Source organism: Bidens hawaiensis, unplaced genomic scaffold, assembly GCF_021521415.1.
Source record: "Bidens hawaiensis isolate Kalapana, Puna unplaced genomic scaffold, B.hawaiensis_p1.1 tig00042313_1, whole genome shotgun sequence".
Taxonomy (NCBI): domain Eukaryota; kingdom Viridiplantae; phylum Streptophyta; class Magnoliopsida; order Asterales; family Asteraceae; genus Bidens; species Bidens hawaiensis.
This window is the reverse complement of record NW_027497493.1, coordinates 60,598-81,628: the sequence shown is the minus strand read 5'-3', so window position 1 is coordinate 81,628 and position 21,031 is coordinate 60,598. Positions and strand designations below refer to the sequence as shown.

Sequence of the window (21,031 nt, the reverse complement as noted above, 5' to 3'; positions counted from 1 at the left end):
CAGATCTTCTGAAATTTGATAAGGTCCCTCCCAATTGGGGGACATTTTTCCTGGGGGTATTGCGCGACTAGCTTCATTGTTTCGAAGGACAAAATCATTTTTCTTGAAGTGGCACTCTTTTACGCGCTGATTATAATATTTTTCCAGCTTTTTCTTGTATCTGGCCTCAGTAATGATAGCCGCTTCTCTGCGCCCTTCAAGCAAGTTAAGGTCCAATCTTCTTTCGCGGTCGTTATCAGTTTTGCTCATCATGAGTACCCTATGGGATGGGCATCCAATTTCCGCTGGGATCATAGCCTCTGTCCCATAGGTTAGGCTGAACGGGGATTCGCCATTGCTAGTTTTGCTTAATGTCCTGTGCGCCCACAAGACATTAGGTAACTCTTCGACCCAAGAATGGGATTCTCCCTCCAATCTTTTCTTCAGCCCATTTAGTAAACTTTGATTCGCGCGCTCCACTTGGCCATTCCCTTGAGGATGGTAAACGGACGTGAAGATTTGGTTGATGTGCAATTCTTTGAGCCAGCTTGACATCTTCCTGTCAGTGAATTGTTTGCCATTGTCGCTCACAATTTCCATAGGAAGGCCAAAACGGCAAATGATGTGGCTCCAGATAAATTGCTTCATCGCCTCAGCTGTGATTTTTGCTAGTGGCTTGGCTTCAACCCATTTTGTGAAATAGTCTATCGCCACTACCAAAAATTTCACTCGCCCTTGCGCTTGCGGCAGGGGCCCCACAATATCAATGGCCCATTTGTGAAAAGGCCATGCTGAGGTGACTGGAATCAAGTTGTTTTTTGGACGCATGGTGTTTGGCGCGTAGCTCTGACATGCCTTGCATTTTTGGATTTCTTTTAGCGCATCCAAGTACATGCCTGGCCAATAGTAGCCTGAGCTCATCGCCTTGGCAACCACCATGCGCGGACCAGCGTGAATTCCACAGATTCCTTCATGAATCTCCCTAATCACATAGCTTGCTTCTTCAGCATCCAGGCATTTCATGAGCGGTCCAAGATAAGAGCGCCGATACATTGTACCATCAAGTAATTCATAGTTCTGCGCCTTGTGTCTTATCTTTCTCGCCTGAGCGCGATCGTCCGGTAACTTTCCCTCCTTCAGGAATTCCATTATTGGAGTTATCCAGGATGAGGGGGTTGTATGAATTACAAGGACTGATTGCGTTTGTACTGACGGGCTACTCATTATTTCCACCCTGACATCTTTGCCAAAGTGATCAAAATTAGTTGATGCCATTTTACTCAACGCGTCAGCAGACTTGTTTTCGCTGCGCGAGATGTGTATGATTCTGAAGAAGTCAAACTGCTCAACGAGCTTTTTTGCCTGCTCTAGATATAGAGGCATTGTGTTCTCCTTGGCGTCATATAGGCCGTTGACCTGAGCCGCTACCAAGTAAGAATCAACATGAGCCTCTAGCCTTTTAACTCCAAACTTGCGCGCAATGCGCAGACCAGCCAGCAGGGCTTCATACTCAGCCTCATTGTTGGTACTCTTGAAGTCCAACCTAATAGCATAAGTATATTCATGATTATCAGGGTCCACCAGTTTGAGGCCTGCGCCGGACCCCTCGTTGTTTGAGGCTCCATCCGTGAATAGCCGCCAAACATCTTCTTCATCATTTGCTCGCGGAGGATCTACCTCGCGCTGAGCTTCTTCCACCTTTCCCTCTGGGATTTCCGTGATGAAATCCGCTAAAACTTGACCCTTTATTGCTGGACGGGGCTTATAGGTGATCGTGTGTTCACCTAATTCCAGCGCCCACTTTGTCAGCCTTCCGGAGAGCGCGGGACGCCGCAAGACTTGCTGGATGTTGTAATCAGTCAGAACTTCAATAGGATGACCATTGAAATATCTATGTAGCTTGCGCGACGCGTGTGTTAGTGACAAAACTAATTTTTCCATGATGGAATAGCGCGTCTCAGGGTCTGTGAGCACTCGACTCACATAGTATATTGGCGTTTGGATCCCCTTGCGATCCACCAATAATACTGCGCCAATGGCGCGATCTCCAGCTGACAAGTACAATGTAAGGGTTTCGCCAGGAAGTGGGGCTGTGAGCGCGGGCAGCTTTATGAGACATTCTTTTATCTCATTGAAAGCTTGCTCAGCCTCAGGCGTCCACTTGAATTGGCTCTTCTTCAAACAGTTCCTCAAGGTGTTAACGAATGGAGTAGATTTGCTGGCGTGGTTCGCTAGGAACCTGTTGATTGACACCAATCTACCATTCAGCTTCTGAACCTCTTTCATGGTGGATGGTGAAGGCATGTCAAGGATGGCTTCCACCTTCTCAGGATTCACCTTGAAACCCTCCTTAGTGACCATTACACCAAGAAATTTCCCCTCTTCCGCGCCAAAAGTACATTTGCTCGGGTTGAGCTTCATGTTAACTTCCGTTAGGCGCTGAAGAGTTTCCTCGATGTCGTTGAGCATTTGTCTCTCCTCCCTGCTCTTGATCACCAAATCATCGACGTAGACTTCTAGATTTCTTCCGATTTGTTCACTGAAAACCGAATCCATAAGTCTCTGATAGGTTGCGCCCGCATTCTTTAAACCAAAGGGCATTTTTGTGTAACAAAAAACACCCTTGTCGGTTCTGAAGGCCGTCTTGTCTTCATCCTGTGGTGCCATTTGAATCTGGTGATAGCCTTTGTAGGCATCCAGGAAACATTTGAGCTTGAATGGCGCCACGGAGTCCACCTTTGCGTCGATGTTTGGTAGTGGGTAACAGTCTTTCGGACATGCTTTGTTGAGGTCCTTGAAGTCAATACACATCCTCCATGACCCGTTGCTTTTCTTTACCATCACAGGATTGGCTACCCACGTCTGGTATCGGATCGGGCGGATAATGTTTGCGCGCAACAAGTCCTCAACTTGCTCATTCATGGCCTTCGCCTTTTCATCCCCCATGATTCTCTTCTTCTGAGCAATTGGCTCCACCGACTTGAACGTGTTAAGAGAGTGTTGCGCCAAGTCTCGCGGGACCCCAGTCATATCGGAGTGTTGCCACGCGAAGACCGACATGTATTTTGTGAGCAACCTTTTCACTCTCAATCTTGTGTCGTCTGAAATGGTAGCGCCAATTGTGACCGTTTGGTCGGGGAATTTTGGGTTTAAAATCCACTCCTCTGGCGCATTGTCCGCCGTTGGAAGTTTCATTCTCCCTTCCCGCGGCGTGGTTGTCACTGCGCACAAATGATCGCGGTAAACAAATGCTACGCCTGTTGGTGTAGGGATCCCCAATGCGCCGTGCGCTGGCGATGGTACAGCATTAAATTGGGCAATTGTTCCCCTACCCAGGATCATATTGTGGCATGACGTGGTGGGCAAGACCAAGAAGTTGACAACTTCGGCTCGCTTGTGCTCATCATCCCCCATAGTTAGTTCAAACTGAATCTGGCCTAGGGGATGTATGATTTCATTTGAGACACCACAGATTGGTGCGTTCACAATTTCGAGCCGAGCTTGGTCTGCCGGGTCTAACTTTCTGAAACACTGCTCATACATAATGTCAGATTCGCTTCCAGTGTCCACCAGGACCTTTGACACTTCGTAATGAGCAATGTGTGTGGTAATGACGAGAGGACTGCTTATTGAAGGGCCTCCCCTGATTCTTGGGAAGATGACTTGCTGCTCGCGCCAATCTCCGTGAATTTGCGCGCTTCTCTTTCTTGACGTCTGCCCTTGTCGTCCCCCCTCAGCCACACAGATTCTTTTGTACTTCTTGCTGGCAGAGGCTCCCTCCGGTTGCTCATCTTCTATTCTTTGGTTTTTCACCAAGTGAGCCAGCCTGCCAGACTTTACATCCTTCTCGATCGCATCCTTTAAATGATGGCATGCGTCGGTGTTGTGGCCCGGGGACCTGTGAAATTCACAATATTTACCACTGTTTTGCGGCCCCTTGTAGTGTAGTTGCTTGGGAGGCTTGAATTGGACATTCTCAGTACTTAACACCTGTGAAGGTGTTTTAGTGAGGGGAGTCCATATTCTTGGCAGAGGTCTGCTAGGATCTCTGCCGCCCTCCCTCTTGTCACCCTCCCCGTGTTTACGAGCATCCTTTTGGGGCTGGGGTGAGCTTGGTTGCGCTTGTTTTTCCGCGGAAGAAAAACTTGTTGGCTGCAACCTGGACCATACAGAGTTCTGTTTGGCCCTCTTCTCTTTGCTGCGCGGTGATTCAGCCTGATGCGCTCTTTCTCTTGCCCTATCTTGGGCAATCTGTTTCTCATGGTGTGATTAAACTATTTCACCGATGGTTCTTCTGGATCCGAGTTCTTCCACCTACAAAATGAACAGCGCCGTTACTTACCCCTCAGAAAGGGACAGAGGGGTCCTCTTTGGGGTAACCCTCCGGCGTGAGAATCAGTATCTTTTGGAGAAGATAATATTGTTGTATGTAAGTGAATCTCAAGAGTATTGCTGAATCGCTGAATACTCTTGATTTGTGTGACTGTGTGTTTTCTCTGTAACTGACTGTGAGTGAATATAATTCAATATGATTGAATGTGATATCACTGCTTGTAACTGTCAATGATTGAGTGTGAATGAATGTGTCATCAAAGTGGAGTTGATGCTGTATTTATAGTGCTAGGGTTTCCACTGGTTGGGCTCAGCCTCGTTGGCCTCCTCCAATCGCACTGCGCCATGTGTCCTCTGGGACACCTGGCGCTTTCTCGTTGGTTGTAATCATGTGGTAGCACATGTGTCATGCTGAGTTGTCGACCTTTCATTTGGCAGCTGTCAATATCAGCATATTCTTACTCCTTAAAAAGATGCCTTCTAGAAGATTGTCTGACGTGCACAATCAAGGTTGCCCTAATCCTGACTTGAATAAGGACGAGGTTGATTATGTGCACGTGTGATATGCGCCCATCCTGAGGATGCGCGAAGTCTTCTTTTTATTCTCACGCGCAGATATTTCATGCGCAGGTGTGATATGCACGAGCGTGTGATATGCGCCGCGCGATAGTGCGCCGCGCGCATATGCGACGCGCGAGCATATGTGATGTGCAAGAGCATGTGATATGCGCCGCGCGTTGATGCGCCGCGCGCATATGTGATGCGCGAGCATATGATGCCTGAGCATGTTTTGTATGCGCCATGCGCCTAGGTTTTGGCTTTGTGCCTTCATAATGTCTTTTATCTTGTGGGTTGACCCGCCTTGCTTGGTGTTGAGGCGGGTACATACCTCTTCAAGAGACAAAAATAAAATCTATTATTTTCAAAATATGACAATTTTAGAAATTTTCCCTTATATTAATTAACGCGATGAAACAAAATCATTACTCACTTCAATGGAAAAAGTCTCATTACCTATGTGAAAATTTAACATGACATAATGATTTTTACTTTTTTATTACTATAATTTATCTTCACTTTTTAACATAGCTTGGTATGTTATTTAAGAGAGAGAGAGAGAGAGAGAGAGAAAGAGGTGAGAGCCTAGAGGAGTGAGAGAAAAAAAGCTGAAAAAATGGTGGGTTGCTTGCCTTGGAAAAGAGCCAAGTTCAGAGCTATAGCAATTGCACGTGTGACCCCTACATTCATGTCTTTACAAGAGTCCTAAACTAAATACCCAAATCCTTGAACTACCAGTTAACTCCATACCCCTCTGTTTTTCTTCTTTGGTCATCACCCATTTCTGTGCAACCATCTTTTCACGTATCTTCTCCCACCAACTCACATTAACTCATTATCCCAATTTATTCACATAGGGTTAAAAAAACATGAAGTGCAAGTCCTGCATTAATATAAATAATTGCCTCTTGTGGTTTAGTTTTTTCACCTACACAAGTGTAGGTTATGCATAAACAAAATATATGTATATAAATAGTTTGAAAACTCTTTTGAGTTGAAAAAACTAGTGAAAACCATATGTAACATTATTATTTTTTACATATGTAACACATGTTGTTACAATTAATACAAAATATTAAAAAATAAAAAAAAATTGTTTTGTAATTTTTTAAGATTTTGTTTTAACTTTTAAACATATTTTTCATGAGAGAGAAAATGCAACTTTAATTTTACATTTGTTATTAACTTTAATTATGGACAACATGATGTAAACTTTAATTAAAAACATTTAGTTGAAAATAAGATTCTAGAGTTTTCTTAGCACAAGTGAGTTTTTATTTTATTCTAACTATATATATATATATATATATATATATATATATAGGGTGAGGATCAAGAAAAAACTCATTTTAGAGAGAAAACTAAAAAACTTCTAAAGAATTATTTTTAATTAAAAATAAAAAAATATTTTCAAAATTCTGTTTTAGTCATTATTCTTATATTTTCTTATATTTCACTAGAAAAATATAAAAAAAATAAAAAAAACAAAAAAAAACCCGCTGTAATGCACATACGTATTACTGTGCGATACCGTTGTATTACACATGTGTATTACTATGTATTTTTGAGTTTAATAGTGTTTTATTGCATATATTCAATATTTGTGTATTGTATATGTGTAGTAGTGTTGTATTATTATATGAAAAAAAATAATAATAAAATAAAAGTCGATTTGGTGCATATGTGCGTTAATGTTGTATTACACATACGTACTAATGTGTATTCGATGTGTGTATTAGTCTTATATTGCATATATACAATAGTGTGTATCAAATATGTGCAATAGTGTTGTATTCTATGCAATACAAACACTTTTGCATATATGCAATGCACACTATTACAAATGCGCACTATACCGACGAGGTTATCGACAAGTTTTTTTTTTCTTTTTTTGTTTTTTTTAACCAATAACAACATATAAGAATAATAGAAAAAAAAGAAACTTCAAAAAAAATTTAAAAAAAAGTTAAAAATAGTTTTTTAGAAGTTTTTAGGAGTTTTCTCTTTAAGAGGGGTTTTCACTAGAATCCACCACTATATATATTATATATATATATATAGGAGAAAGTTAATGTACAAATAAAATTAACGTGCTAATTGTGAGAATTAAGTATAGTAATTATATATACAAGTAGAGTAATTATGTAATTACATCATAGAGTTATTAGTAATTACTTAATAATGTAATTACATAATTATACTATTTGTATATATAATTACTAAACTTGATTATCACAATTAGCACATTAATTTTATTTGTATTTGATACAAATCATATATATATACATATACATACATATATATATATATATATACATATATATATATATATATATATATATAATTTCATCAGAGATGAAAAATCATAGAATTTCATCCATATTCTTATATATAAAATTGAAAACATTACTAATTTATTTTGTTACGCGTGTACTCCCAGTATATGCATAGAGTCTAATAAAGACTTGGGGGTTGATACGAATGAAGATCTATTTTGATAAATTACTATAATGTTTTGTTCTTTGGTTTTTGTATTCTTGAAGAAAGGTTTGATACTTTGATAAACCTCTTAATAAATTACTAAGTCCGATAAACAATAATAAGATTATTTATTCTATTAGAGTCTGATTCCAGAATTATTTTTTATTAACTTAATTTTAGTATAATCTGGATGGTTAAATATTAATTAATTTTCAGACATGATTAATGTTTCTGGTATTTATTTTACTTTATTATTCGTCTTAGTTTTCTTGTTAGGATTATTTTTAGGCAAAGTAAGGAGTCAGTAGTATCACACTCTCGAATGATGATGGATAATAGAAAGTATACAATCATAAATTGTGGGGTTTCTAAAACAACATATTTAAGGTTGATTATTTAAGTTATTTTTCTGAAGGTTTTTAGGATGATGTTTGAAGAAAAGTAAACCTATAATTTTATGCACATACAAAACCTAAGCTAGCTTGATGGCTTTTACCTTAATTTTATTCATTCAAGATTGTCCATCAATCTTTCTAAAGTCAAGAAAAATAAATTAATATTAATTTACCATAAACTGTTTTTAAAAACTTTAAAACTACCCCAATACCCCAATACGCAAATAAGTCTTACTAACAAGGAATGACAACTGTTCATAATGTCAAAATACCCCAATACGCAAACAAGTCTAGCTAACAAGGGATGGCAACTGTTCATAATAATTTTGACGTTCCAAGCCTGACTCACTCAAAAACACCATCAAGAAAGAATCTCATTACATACTGTGCGAAAATATTCCCGAGTCACGAAGTCAGGTTTCAAACATAAAACCTCAAAGATTCTAAACGTTAACCATCATCTCACGATGATGGTACGTTAGACCAGAAGTTAATTTACCATAAACTACTAATGAGAAAGGAACTGAAATCTCCATTTTTTTTAAATAAAATTAGAAACTCACATAAGAAAAGATAAAATATTGGTCACTTGTTTATTGGCGATGCCTCTAATTCTACTGAAACCTCCATTTGAACTCAAAGTCTGTTATATTATTTGATAAAAGCTCTAACCACTTAATAAAAAAAGAAAGGACTAAAAGAGGCACAATTCCAACAAATTAAAGGCCACAACGAAGGCTATTTCACAAATTTTTTACACCCTTAATTAATTCTTGAATCAAACATGCTATTAAGCAACTAACATCACAAAAGCAACTAGTTTATATGAAATCTTAAAAGAGAGGATTGCGAAGGTGAAATGAGTGAAATAGGTGAAACGGAATATCACCTTTCCGTTTTAGAAAGGGGGACGATTCGCCCCCCAATACGCATCTGTTGGCAATTGGCATGGATTTAGCATATTGGGAGGCAATCCATGAAATAACGATGGATTTGCATCATTCATGAGTTGTTGTTGGTTACCAATCCCGGTAGGTGATCCTAGAGGGCCGTTTCCAGTGCCGGGTGTGGTATCCTCTTCTTCAAGAGGAAGTCTCTCATAGGCAGCATTCCCAAAAGATGCTGCCATTAGCACCACGGGGCCCGATGCTAACAAAGGCCCCACTACCCCTCCTCCAACCACCTGGCCTTGACCACCGGCTAGGTAGATGGTCAAACCGGAAGCAGCAGGTGGAGCTGGAGGAGGAAGAAACGAACCAGATAACGATAAGATCTCAAATCGCCCGTGTAGCGTCACAACCGCCCCCGGTGCTGTCGGCTGCTTCAACGTAACATTGGTAACCGTGCCGTTACCGCTCAAAATACACACCCCTCTTTGCCTCCTTGTCGCGAAATTCGATATACTTTCTTGTATATCACACCCATTAGCCACTTCCATCACATGAGACCTTAAAGCATTTGCACTATCTCTAGTGATAATAATTGGTGGCTTGGGTTTGTTCTTCGAACCCGCGGGACGGCCACGCGGCCGTCTAGAGCCACCACTACCGCCTCCGCCGCTACTATGATCTCCGTCACCACCAGTCACAACCGACGCCAATTCTCTATTACCATCATTATTGTTATTGTTATTGTCTTCACGCTCTCGCTTTTGACCATGGTTGAGGCTGCTACTTCCACCACTTTGCTCATCCTCTTCGGAATTCGGCTGCTGCTGCTGCTGATGGTGGTAGTGCTGCTGCTGCTGTTGCTGAAACTGTTGCTGCTGGTGGTGACGGTGGTGGTGGTGGTGCAGTTGAAGATCACTGGTATGAAAAGAAGGAGGAAGATGACGACCATGAGCAGTAACTGGATCCATCTTGGATTAATAATAATAATAATAATAATATTAATGAATGTAAACACCCTCAAAGATTAACCCTAAATCTTGATTTTTTTGTAGGTGACTGCTAACCTTCACCAGAAAACTCAACCAAATTGTGAGCTGAATAATTCATATTCCCAACTTCTTTCTGTCTACTCTTTATGGAATTTGGTTGCTGTTGGTGAAGGTTAGGGAGATAGAAAGGGAGAGAAAGAGAGAAAGATGTAGTTGTGTTTGGCTAAGTGTTGTTTGGGTTAGGGTTAGGTCATGAAGAAGAGAGAGAGAGAGAGAGAGAGAGAAGTTTGCGTGCGCACGGGCGGTGAGGTGGGCCCAGCATCTGTCCCCCATTGTTCTCCCCCAATTCTTGAGTTCTTGTTTCCATATTTAGTGTTTTGTGCAGTAATTTCATGTTATCTAACACTTGTCATAATTGCTCAAGTTTAAGACTCAAAACATGCAATTTATCCTTGAAATTCTTTTAAACTCAAACACAACTAAAAGTTGTATCTGACTATCGACTTTTTTTTTTGTTTTACGATGAATATTACTTCTTTTATTGTGACCATTCAAAGCTATAAGACTATGCGTTATGGGTGCCGAAGGGAGGGGGAGACGGGCGTGGAAGGCTCCAAACACCGTCGAGGGGCGCTGATAGGTGGGGCGCGGAGGGGGGGAAGGTGGAGGGGAAGATGGGGCGGAAGGGGGGTGAGGTGGGGAGCCCACCACCAACGGTCATAAAGCCGTTTAAAAAAAAATTAAAATTAAAATTTCTATATAAATTCAAACCTTTTTCTCAATTTTACTCAAACAACTTTCATATCCGGAATTAATTTTTGACGAACCGGATGAGTTGCCACGGCCGTTAGGAAGAGATAAAGCCAATGCGGTGGCTAAAGGTGGAGGATCTTCGTCCAAAAGCACATCCTCTAAGAGTTGCGACACGAGCTTGCATCTAGAAAACTTGGAGTGGAGGCTAGCCGAGATTGCCAACATTAAAAAACAAAGACAGGATGGCCTCATGAAGGTGCACGAAGAAAGAAAGGCGATGCTTGCGGAATACAAAGCGATCCACAAGGAGCGAACGAAACAAAAGGAACTCGAGCTCATCACAAAAGATCTATCGCATCTTGATCCTGTGTCGCGGGCGGTGATGGAAAAAAGAAGAGCAAAGATATTGGCCAAATATGCAAACGAGGACGACGACGACGGGCATTAGTTATATTTTTATTTGTAGGATTTTTATTTTTATTTGTATTAGTTTTTTTGTTTTATAAAAAAATATAAAATAAAAAAGGTTAGGTTTCGAAGCCCTCTCACCATAGAGGGGCATTATGCCCCGGGGCTTCGATGCCCCCCAGTGCCTACGTGGCGCTGACGTGGCGCTGTGGAGGGGCTTCGAAGCCTCCCACCATAGCACGCAACCTAATCAGAGGCCATAACCCATTTCAAAAAAGAAAACATATTCTAATTAATAATAAATGTTTAAAACATTTTAACAAAATATAACTGAAAGCTTGACACAGCATGCATAGTTACTAGCATATATTCTTGTTGAGATTTCGAACTAAATATTAAAATATTTTGATTTTATTGTTTTTGCTTAGGCGCTTTGCTAAAGTGAGTCGACCTCTTTGGAAACATTTTTAGACACAGAATTTCAATATCGACTAGGATGATAGGACTGTAAGATTTCTTGATTGTTCGATCGTCATTAGATAGATATTCTAAGATTTCTTGATTGTCATCGGCGGACTAATTTATCGTTGAGTTCGGTTGATTTGTAGCTCCGATCTTGAGTTACTCGGCTTCTATACTGTGTTTTTGTTTTCAATATACATACAAATAAAGAAGAATGATTAATTGATTTATGATCAATTAATCAAAACAGAGTCTCCTTTAAGAATGCCCTGTTAAACAAAACCAAGTCACGTAGTGTTTGGTATAAAGGAATGAAGGTTGGAATGAAATGAATCATTCCAGATGAATGAAATTAAGCATGTTTGGTTGTCATACATCAATGAAATGGATCATTCCAAATGAATGCAATTCCTTTCATTTATAGATTTTTTCATTCCTTGAAATAGGGTGTTTTTATTTCATTCAATCAAGAAATGGAATGAAAAAAGTCATTTACAACAACAACAACAACAACAATAATAATAATTATAATTAATATTATAATATTATTTTATTATCAATATTATTTTTTTATTGCAATATAATTATTATCATTATTATTTACAATTATATTTATATTATTATATCATTGTTATGTTACTTTCTCTATTAATTGATAAAAATAGTATGTGTGTGTAGTTTACTATTTACTAAAATAATATAAAGTGATGATTAATTTCATTCCTATATGGTAACCAAACAAGACAATAGAATGGTAATGATTCATTTCATTTCTTTGTCTATTCCATTACTCCGGTCATTTCATTTCCTTATTTATTTCATTACTTTATACCAAACAGACCCTCGTAGTATTTGCAAAACCTGAAATATGGAGTGGTCACTCCTTTTTATAATTGCTTTCACAACTTAAAATTAGTTAGTTTACAATTTACTTTTCAAAATCAGATCCATAAAACACAGCTTGATATCGCTACTAAAAATAAAATAGATTCTATATAATGTTAACAAGATGTCGTTCAATATATATAGGGTTATGATAAAATAAAAACTCACTTGAGTTGAGAAAACTCTACAATCTCATTCTCAACCACATGTTTTTAATTAAAGTTAAATCTTGTGATCTAAATTTAAAGTTAATAAAAAATATAAAAGTAAAGTTACATTTTCTCTCTCATGAAAAATATGTTTAAAAGTAAAAAAAATGTAAAAAAACAGTAAAACATGTTTTCAATGTTTTGTATTAAATATAACAATATATATTTACATATGTAAAAAAAATGATATTACATAGGGTTTTCACGAGTTTTCTCAACTCAAATGAGTTTTCATTCTATACATTATCTATATAAGAGTTGAGCTATTACACAAAGACCAGCAAAAATAAGAAGTGCAAGAAACCATAATTAATTGGCATATGAACAAGAAGCCAATTGGAACGAGATGGGTGTTTCGTAATAAAAAGGATGATAAAGGGGTTATTACAAGGAACAAAGCTAGTACAAGGCTTTTCGCAACGTAAAGGTCTTGATTTTGTTGAGGTTAATGCACTTGTTGCTAGGCTTGAAGCAATTCGTCTCTTCTTGGCCTATGCTTCATACGTGAATTTCAAATTATATCAAATGGATGTCAAGACCGCCTTCTTGTATGTAAAATTAAAAGAAATAAATATATGACAAGCAACCTCCAGGTTTTGAGGATCCTGATCATCCTGACTATGCTTACCATCTTGACAAAGCCCTCTATGGCCTTCACCAAGCACCTTGTGCATGGTATGCCACTCTTGCTAAACATCTTTTGAAGAATGGCTATAGAAGAGGTGTCATTGATCAGACACTCTTTGTCAAGAAGGTTGGCGATGATCTGGTCCTGGTCCAAGTATATGTTGATGACCTCATCTTTCGATCTACGTGTCACACCCTGATGTGCTTGAAGTAGTTTAATATTTATTAACTAAATTAACTAAAAATAAACACTAAGTAATACTCTAGACTCTCTAAAACTCGAATAAACTACTAACTGGCAAGTAAACCGATCGACTCTAGTAAAGCTAAGTAAGTCCGGATATCGAACCCACGAGACTCGTTAAATTACGTTTATTAGCTAATTAGACTCGACTACAAAACACGACTTATTAATTATATTTGTTTGGGGGATTTTTATTTAAAATACTAATTTAATACTATACTTAAAAACTAATTAAGAAAACAAGTAATTTAAACGAAAACAAAGTTTGTTATTAAAATAAGATGACGGTGAGAAAACTACCTAGGCTAGACTCCCCTAAATTTCAGTAATAACTTGCCTCGGGAAAATATTTAGTTATGTATTGGGATCGTAAAATAGACACTTAAAAGAAAACCTGAACAGGACACCTAACCCTACTCAAGAGAAACCTATGGATTTCTAACAAGTTTTAACACACACCTGTATTGAAAATCAAGTTCACTTACGGTCACCTAATTAATTATAATTTAGTTCCTTCATACGAAATCCTACCTTACAGCGTGGAAATCAAATGCAATTTACTATACTTAATTGATTTGATAAACAATAATAAATAATCAACCCTAGACGGACTCCTTACGAAGAACTAAATCTAGCAAGATTAAATAGTAAATACTTATCAATAATCTAGCACTTTACAGATTTTAGGTTAGCAGGACACTTAGATTTATTTGACAATATTATTCCTATGACCTTATCATGACATCAATCATAAAATAATCAAAAACACAAAGTAATTGACCTAATAGTAATCCTATCATACGACAAACAAGAATTAAGGAAAACTATGGAATAAAACTCATCAAACAATCCTAAGCATCCATATGCATCAATTAATTATAGATAAATCTTTTACTAAATCATAAAGACCATAACGTAAATAAATCCCAAAGTCAAATCAAAACGTCAAAGTAAGTTCATCATAAGCCTAGATAGTTTATGCAATTTAGCCTAGCATCTTAGGTTTAAGCAAAACAAACAAATAAGAATTCATGGCGATAAAATAATGAAAACGAAAGAAACAAAATATAAAACCCGTGTTCTTTGCCTTCAAACAATACGTGTAACACAAGCTGATTCCTCGACTCCAAAGCTGCCGGAACCTACTCTCGAACTCCTCGGAACTCACCAAATTCGTCTGGAAGGTTAAGGTATGCTTAATGGTGAGTTTAGGGGTCTTTTTATAGGCAACAGAGATCCAAAAATAAGTTAAGTCGGCCAAAAAACGAAGAATCTGGAAGCTTCTCCCGCCACGCCGCGCGACGGCCTCCTTCCCCTTGGCCGCGTGGCGCTCCGGCCTAGGGGGCTGGTCCATCCTGGTCTAGTCCGGTTCACTCCTGCTTCGGTCCGGTTCGTTTCCTGATGCGTCGGTTCTCCGGTTCGACTCGTTTTTGATCGTTTTTTGCCCTCTTTAACCACAATTGAAACCCGAGACTTACATTTAATCAACTAAGTTAGTAGTATACAAATCTTATAAGAAACCGACAAAAAACCAATAAAATATTAAATAAAATATACATGGGAATTAAGTATAATAAACGTTATATCAAATATCCCCACACTTAACCTTTTTTCGTCCCTGAAAAAGTTTCATTGCAACGGGATCAGAATCGGAGAAATACAGTATTACAAACATATAGGTTATCTTAAAATTTTAAAACCACGCAAAAACTGCGATCACCGATATTGTTGTCCACTTAAACCCATGCCTTTGTCTTTACCGGGAAAAGTAAGATCCGACTATTATTATTATTATTTATTATATATAATCCAGTGGAACCCACAGTCAAGACCCGTTTTATTTTAGATTTTACCGGATCAAACCACCCCAACTTGACTTAAACCTCATAATAGCAGATTAAAACATTGTTGCACATTTATCATGAATAGCTAAGACAATCAAGGATATTGTTTATCCACCTAAATTTAAACATCAAGGTATACCAAGCAGCCATTAGATACGAATTAAGGTTCAATTATTCAACTAACTAGCTAGTGTTCGACTGTTCCCCACTACATGACATGCCCCCGTTATCAAGCAATACCTCGGACCCATTACCACCCGTGATTTTACAAGTTTCCATTTGTCGGTTTACATACGTCGTGTCTCTAGTTGATCCTGCTCTTAATGGTATGGGACGCAAGTAAGAGGACCACATATGACTAACAGCGGGATGATCACTGGATCATTAAGATTTTACTTCACTTTAATTGATGTAAGTGAGTGTAGTGGCAGTAATCTGGGGGTTTATGCTTAAAAGCTTTTATTTATTAAATATCCGATGATACCCGGATGAACAACCGTAAAAAGATCCGTGGTCTCCGAACCCGAGGCATCCCATCAATACAGGATTTAAGGCTATAAAACCATACGCCTATGAAAAGTTAAACACTAAAACTAGAAGTGCAAGTTTTTAAGTTTATATCACCGGCTACACGGTATACTTTAACGTTTAAACCTACCCAAGCATCGTATGATAACATATTCAGATTTCTTTAAAATTCATAATAAATAAAAAAAAAACAAATTTGCATTGTCCTCAATGCAGAGACGGAAACACGACTCAAAAAATTTTAAAAACAAAACCTAAAAATACAAAAATAAATAAATAAAAAAAACAAAATAAAGCTAAAAATTAAAAACTAAAAATATTAAAACAAAGTAAAAAGGAAAAGACTTTGTTGGTAATATGCGAGTGAAATATAAAGCTAAAGTCTTCTTCCATAAATGCCCTCCAACTCCGAACATGCTCAGCAACTAGTATCTCATTCTCTCATTCACGAACGGAAGCGGCAACAACAAACAATATCTAAAAATTTATCTTATCAACCTGATAGATATTAATCATTCAAAGTATGGAACCAGACCACCCAACCAAACCTATAAACATGAATCAACGCAGCAAATAAATAATCAGAAAAGTATACGGCTCCAGCTGCTCCATCCCACACTTGAATGTTGCATTATACTTCAAGGGGATCTTCACACCATCTTCCTTCAAAACTTATAAAAACTTAAAAATAACTAAAAACTACAAAAACTACGTTAGTGACTCAAGGAAAAATAAAAATAAAATAAAAACAAAAAATAAGAAAGAATATACAAACTCTACACTTGAGTTTTCACTCAAGATCCATGTGTGACAATTCAGTGCAATGGATCGAGAGGAGTTTCCTCCATCTCGATTGCTTCCTCCGGTCCTCCAAGATAGGGCTTTAAGCGATGACCGTTCACCTTCCAAGACGTTCCATTATCCAGATTCTCTAGCTCCACCACTCCATACGAGAAAACATCTTTCACCAAGTACGGTCCCGACCACTTCGATATCAACTTTCCTGCAAACAACTTCAAACGAGAGTTAAATAATAATACCTTATCGCCTTTCTTGAACTCCTTTCCTCCTTTCAACCGTCGATCGTGTAAAGCTTTCGTCTTTTCTTTGATGTTCAACGATCGAGAATATGCCGCATCTCGAAGCTCTTCCAACTCATGAATTTGAAAGTACCTTTTCCTCGCGGCTGCGGTAAGATCGATATTAACCGTCTTCAACGCCCAATAAGCACGATGCTCCAACTCCACCGGAAGATGACAAGACTTACCATAAACAAGCATAAATGGTGTAGTACCTAACGGAGTCTTGTACGCGGTTCGGAATGCCCATAACGCATCATCTAACTTCTCTGACCAATCCTTTCGACTAGCCCCAACCGTCTTCTCCAAAATCCTCTTCACACCTCGATTTGCATGCTCGACTTGACCATTCGTTTGACGGTGATAGGCAGTAGAGGTACAATGAGTAACTCCGTAACGAGTTAATGCTTTCTCCATGAATGCATTGCAAAAATGAGATCCTCGATCACTAATAATAGCTCTCGGGATACCGAAACGAGTAAATAACTTCTTAAGAAACCTCACAACAACTCGTGCATCATTCGTGGCCAATGCTTGGGCTTCCACCCACTTCGACACATAATCAATCGCCACCAAAATATACTTATTACCATTCGACGTGGGAAACGGTCCCATGAAGTCGATACCCCAAACATCAAAGATTTCAAGAATTTGTATGGGGTTTTGAGGCATCTCATTCTTGGACGAAATATTACCTGTTCGTTGGCACGCATCGCAAGGCTTCACAAACTCTTCAGCATCTTTAACAATTGTCAGCCAATAGAACCCACTATCAAGTACCTTCTGCACGGTAGCATGCGCACCATGATGACCTCCAGTCAACCCTTTATGAACATGCTTGAGGATATCCCAACCTTCCTCTTTCGTCACACATCTCCTCAAAATCCGATCACCACCAATCTTGAACAAAAACGGATCATCCCACACATACCTATTCACATCCCGGAAGAACTTCCTCTTTCGTTGCGCAGTCATACCCTCCAAAATAAAACCATTAGTCAAATAATTAGCAAAATCAGTGAACCATGGCATACCTTGCTTTTCAGCCGCAACAAAATCGATCGACTCGTGAGGGAATGTATCTCCAATCTCCTTTTCGCGCAACTCTTCTCTCCTCGGGTCCTCTAAACGGGATAAATGATCAGCCGCTACGTTTTCCGCACCCCTCTTAACTTTGATCTCGATGTCACACTCGGAAAGTAAAAGAATCCACCATATAAGACGAGGCTTCGCGTCTTTCTTCTGAAAGAGGAAACGCATGATCAGTAAAAACGGTGATCTTTGAAAGCACGAGATATGAGCAGAACTTGTAAAATGCAAACACAACGGCTAAAAGTTCCTTCTTGGTGGTGGTGTAGTTCTCTTGAGCATCATTCAACGTCTTGCTAGCATAACAGATGGGGTGAAAATTTTTATCTCGCCTTTGCCCCAAAACAGCTCCAACCGCAGCATCACACATGAGCTCGAACGGCAAACTCTAATCGGGAGAACAAAGAATGGGAGCACTTACGAGCTTCTGTTTCAAAACGTGTACGCCTTCAAATACTCATCATCAAACACAAACGGTACGTCTTTCTCGAGGATTCTGGTCATCGGATGGGTAATTTTGGAAAAATCTTTGATGAATTGCTCATAAAACCCCGCATGGCCTATGAAACTCCTAATCGCTTTCACATTTGTAGGTGGAGGAAGTCTGCTTATAGTATCAATCTTTGCACGATCCACCTCAATACCGTCTCTCGAGATCTTGTGACCCAACACGATCCCTTCCGTCACCATAAAATGACATTTCTCCCAATTCAACATTAACTTCGTCTCAATACACCTCTTCAACATCTTCTCCAGATTAGCCAAACACTAATCAAAAGAATTACTAAAAACCAAAAAATCGTCCACAAACACTTCCATGGACGTCTCTATCATATCCTGAAAGATGGCTACCATACATCCCTGAAAGGTAGCCGGAGCGTTACATAGTCCAAACGGCATGCGACGGTACGCAAACGTGCCATACGGACATGTAAAAGTCGTCTTCTCTTGGTCTTCCGGTGCAATGGGAATTTGAAAATAACCCGAAAAACCGTCAAGAAAACAACAAAACTGCTGACCTGCCAAACGCTCCAACATCTGATCAATAAATGGCAATGGGAAATGGTCCTTCTGGGTGGCATCATTCAACCTCCTATAATCGATACATACTCTCCAACCGGTAACCGTACGCGAAGGGATAAGCTCATTCTTCTCGTTCATCACTACAGTCATACCTCCTTTCTTCGGAACAACTTGGGTCGGGCTCAACCATGGAGAATCGAAAATCGGGTAGATCATCCCGGCATCCATCAACTTCAATTCCTCCTTCTTCACCACTTATTGCATATTCGGATTTAGACGTCTTTGTGGTTGCACCACCGGTTTGTACTCATCCTCCATTAAAATTCGGTGTGTGCAATAAGCGGGACTAGTACCTTGAATATCGAAAAGTCTCCATGCAATCGCCCCCTTATGTAGCTTCAACACGTCTATCAACTTCGATTTTTCTTCTTCCGTTAACTTGCATGACACAATAACGGACAAGTTTAATCCCTCATCAAGATACGCATACTCCAAGTGTGACGGGAGTACTTTCAATTCCAACGGAGCGGGTTTCTCCACGGAACCTGCCTCACTCTCACAACTAATCTCATTCACCTCTATCATCTCGGGCAAATCTGAAATCTCAGCTAATTCATCACAAACCGAATCGTTCTCACACGACTCATCCTCACCCAAATCATCACAATCAACAAAACCATTACTTCCCACAAGATCCGCATGACAAATATAATCGAAACAGCTATCCATACCTGCAATAAAAGAGTTGATGAAATAAACCGAGTGGCATGGACCACTGAAATCGTCTTGATCACTCGGATGCTTCATCAACCTTGCGACATCATAAGTAACATTCTCATCACCAACCCGGAGCGTAATCTTCCCATCATACACATCGATAAGCACCTTTGCGGTTCGTAAAAATGGACGGCCAATAATAATGGGGACCTTCTCGTCGACCTCCATGTCAAACACCACAAAATCAACCGGGAATACAAACTTATCACCTTCACTAGCAAATTCTCGATAATACCTCGCGGATACTTAACTGAACGATCGACCAACGATAAAGACATGCGAGTTGGTGTAAGGTCGCCTAACTCCAACTTCTCGTACAAAGAATACGACATCAAATTAATACACGCGCCCAAATCCGCCAATGCATGGCTCATCGCATCACTACCAAACAAAACTAGAATCGTAAAAAAACACGGATCTGAAAACTTCTCATGCACGCGGTTCACACTACCGCTGAACAATCTCCCATAAGAGGAATCGATGACACCTCCCCCAACCTATCTTTCCTCTTCAACAGGTCTTTCAGAAACTTTGCGTACTTCGGCATGTGTTGGAGGGCTTCAATGAACGGGAGATTAATCTTCAACTGTCAGAACATATCAAGAAAATGCCCATATTCCCGCGTGTATTTCTAGTGTTTCGCGCGAGCGGGATACGGGATAGGAGAGTGATCAATCAAAGGTGATGGCCGGACTTCAACCGGCTTCTTCACTACTGGCGGTGCAACTGGTGCGGTGTTCTACCTTTTTCCCGGTACTTCCATCTCGATCTCTTCATCCATCACCTCCTCATCTTCCACTTCAACCTCTTTTCTTCTTACCTCGGGCTCCAAAACCCTGCCACTACGAGTAGTAATCGCCTTTATTTGAGCGGCCGGATTCTGTTGAGTAGAACCTGAAAACTGTCCCGGGGGTCTTTCATTCAATTATCGAGCAATATCACCAATGGTTCATTGCATGTCGAGCATAGCTGATTGTTGATTCTTCAAAAGCAGATCATGATCTGCAAGGGTCTTTTGAGTGACTTGATATCTATAAAGGAGTTGTTGCATCATTTCTTCCAATCTTCTGAAACCACCACTCAAATCTTTCCCATTACTCGAACTTTGCTCATTAGAACTTCCACTGTTATACTAACCTTGATTTCGGGTATAGGGAGCTTGGAAACTAGGTGGCCCACCAGTCGGACGCCAATTCGAGTTACTTTGCCCTTGATTCTGAATCTGATTCTGATTCTGACTCTTGTAGTTGTTCCAGTTCTGATTGTTTTTGTTGTAAGCATTAGGGAACCTGTTCTGACCAGCCATAAAATCAACATCTTGATTATTCATCAACGGACAATCCAGCGTACCATGACCACCTCTACACATCTCACACTTATCCACCTTAGTCTTTAACTCTTTTATCTCTCGGGTGAGATTCTCCAAAGCAGCAGCCATACTAGTATCCAGATTAACCATGTGTACACCTCGAGCAGATG

At 39.4% G+C, this 21,031-nt stretch overlaps 1 pseudogene; it reads right to left on the bottom strand.

Moving 5' to 3' along the window:
* Positions 1-8,613: 8,613 nt before the first annotated feature.
* Positions 8,614-9,617, bottom strand: LOC143593550 (AT-hook motif nuclear-localized protein 18 pseudogene; annotated as a pseudogene).
* Between the last annotated feature and the right edge of the window lie 11,414 nt (positions 9,618-21,031).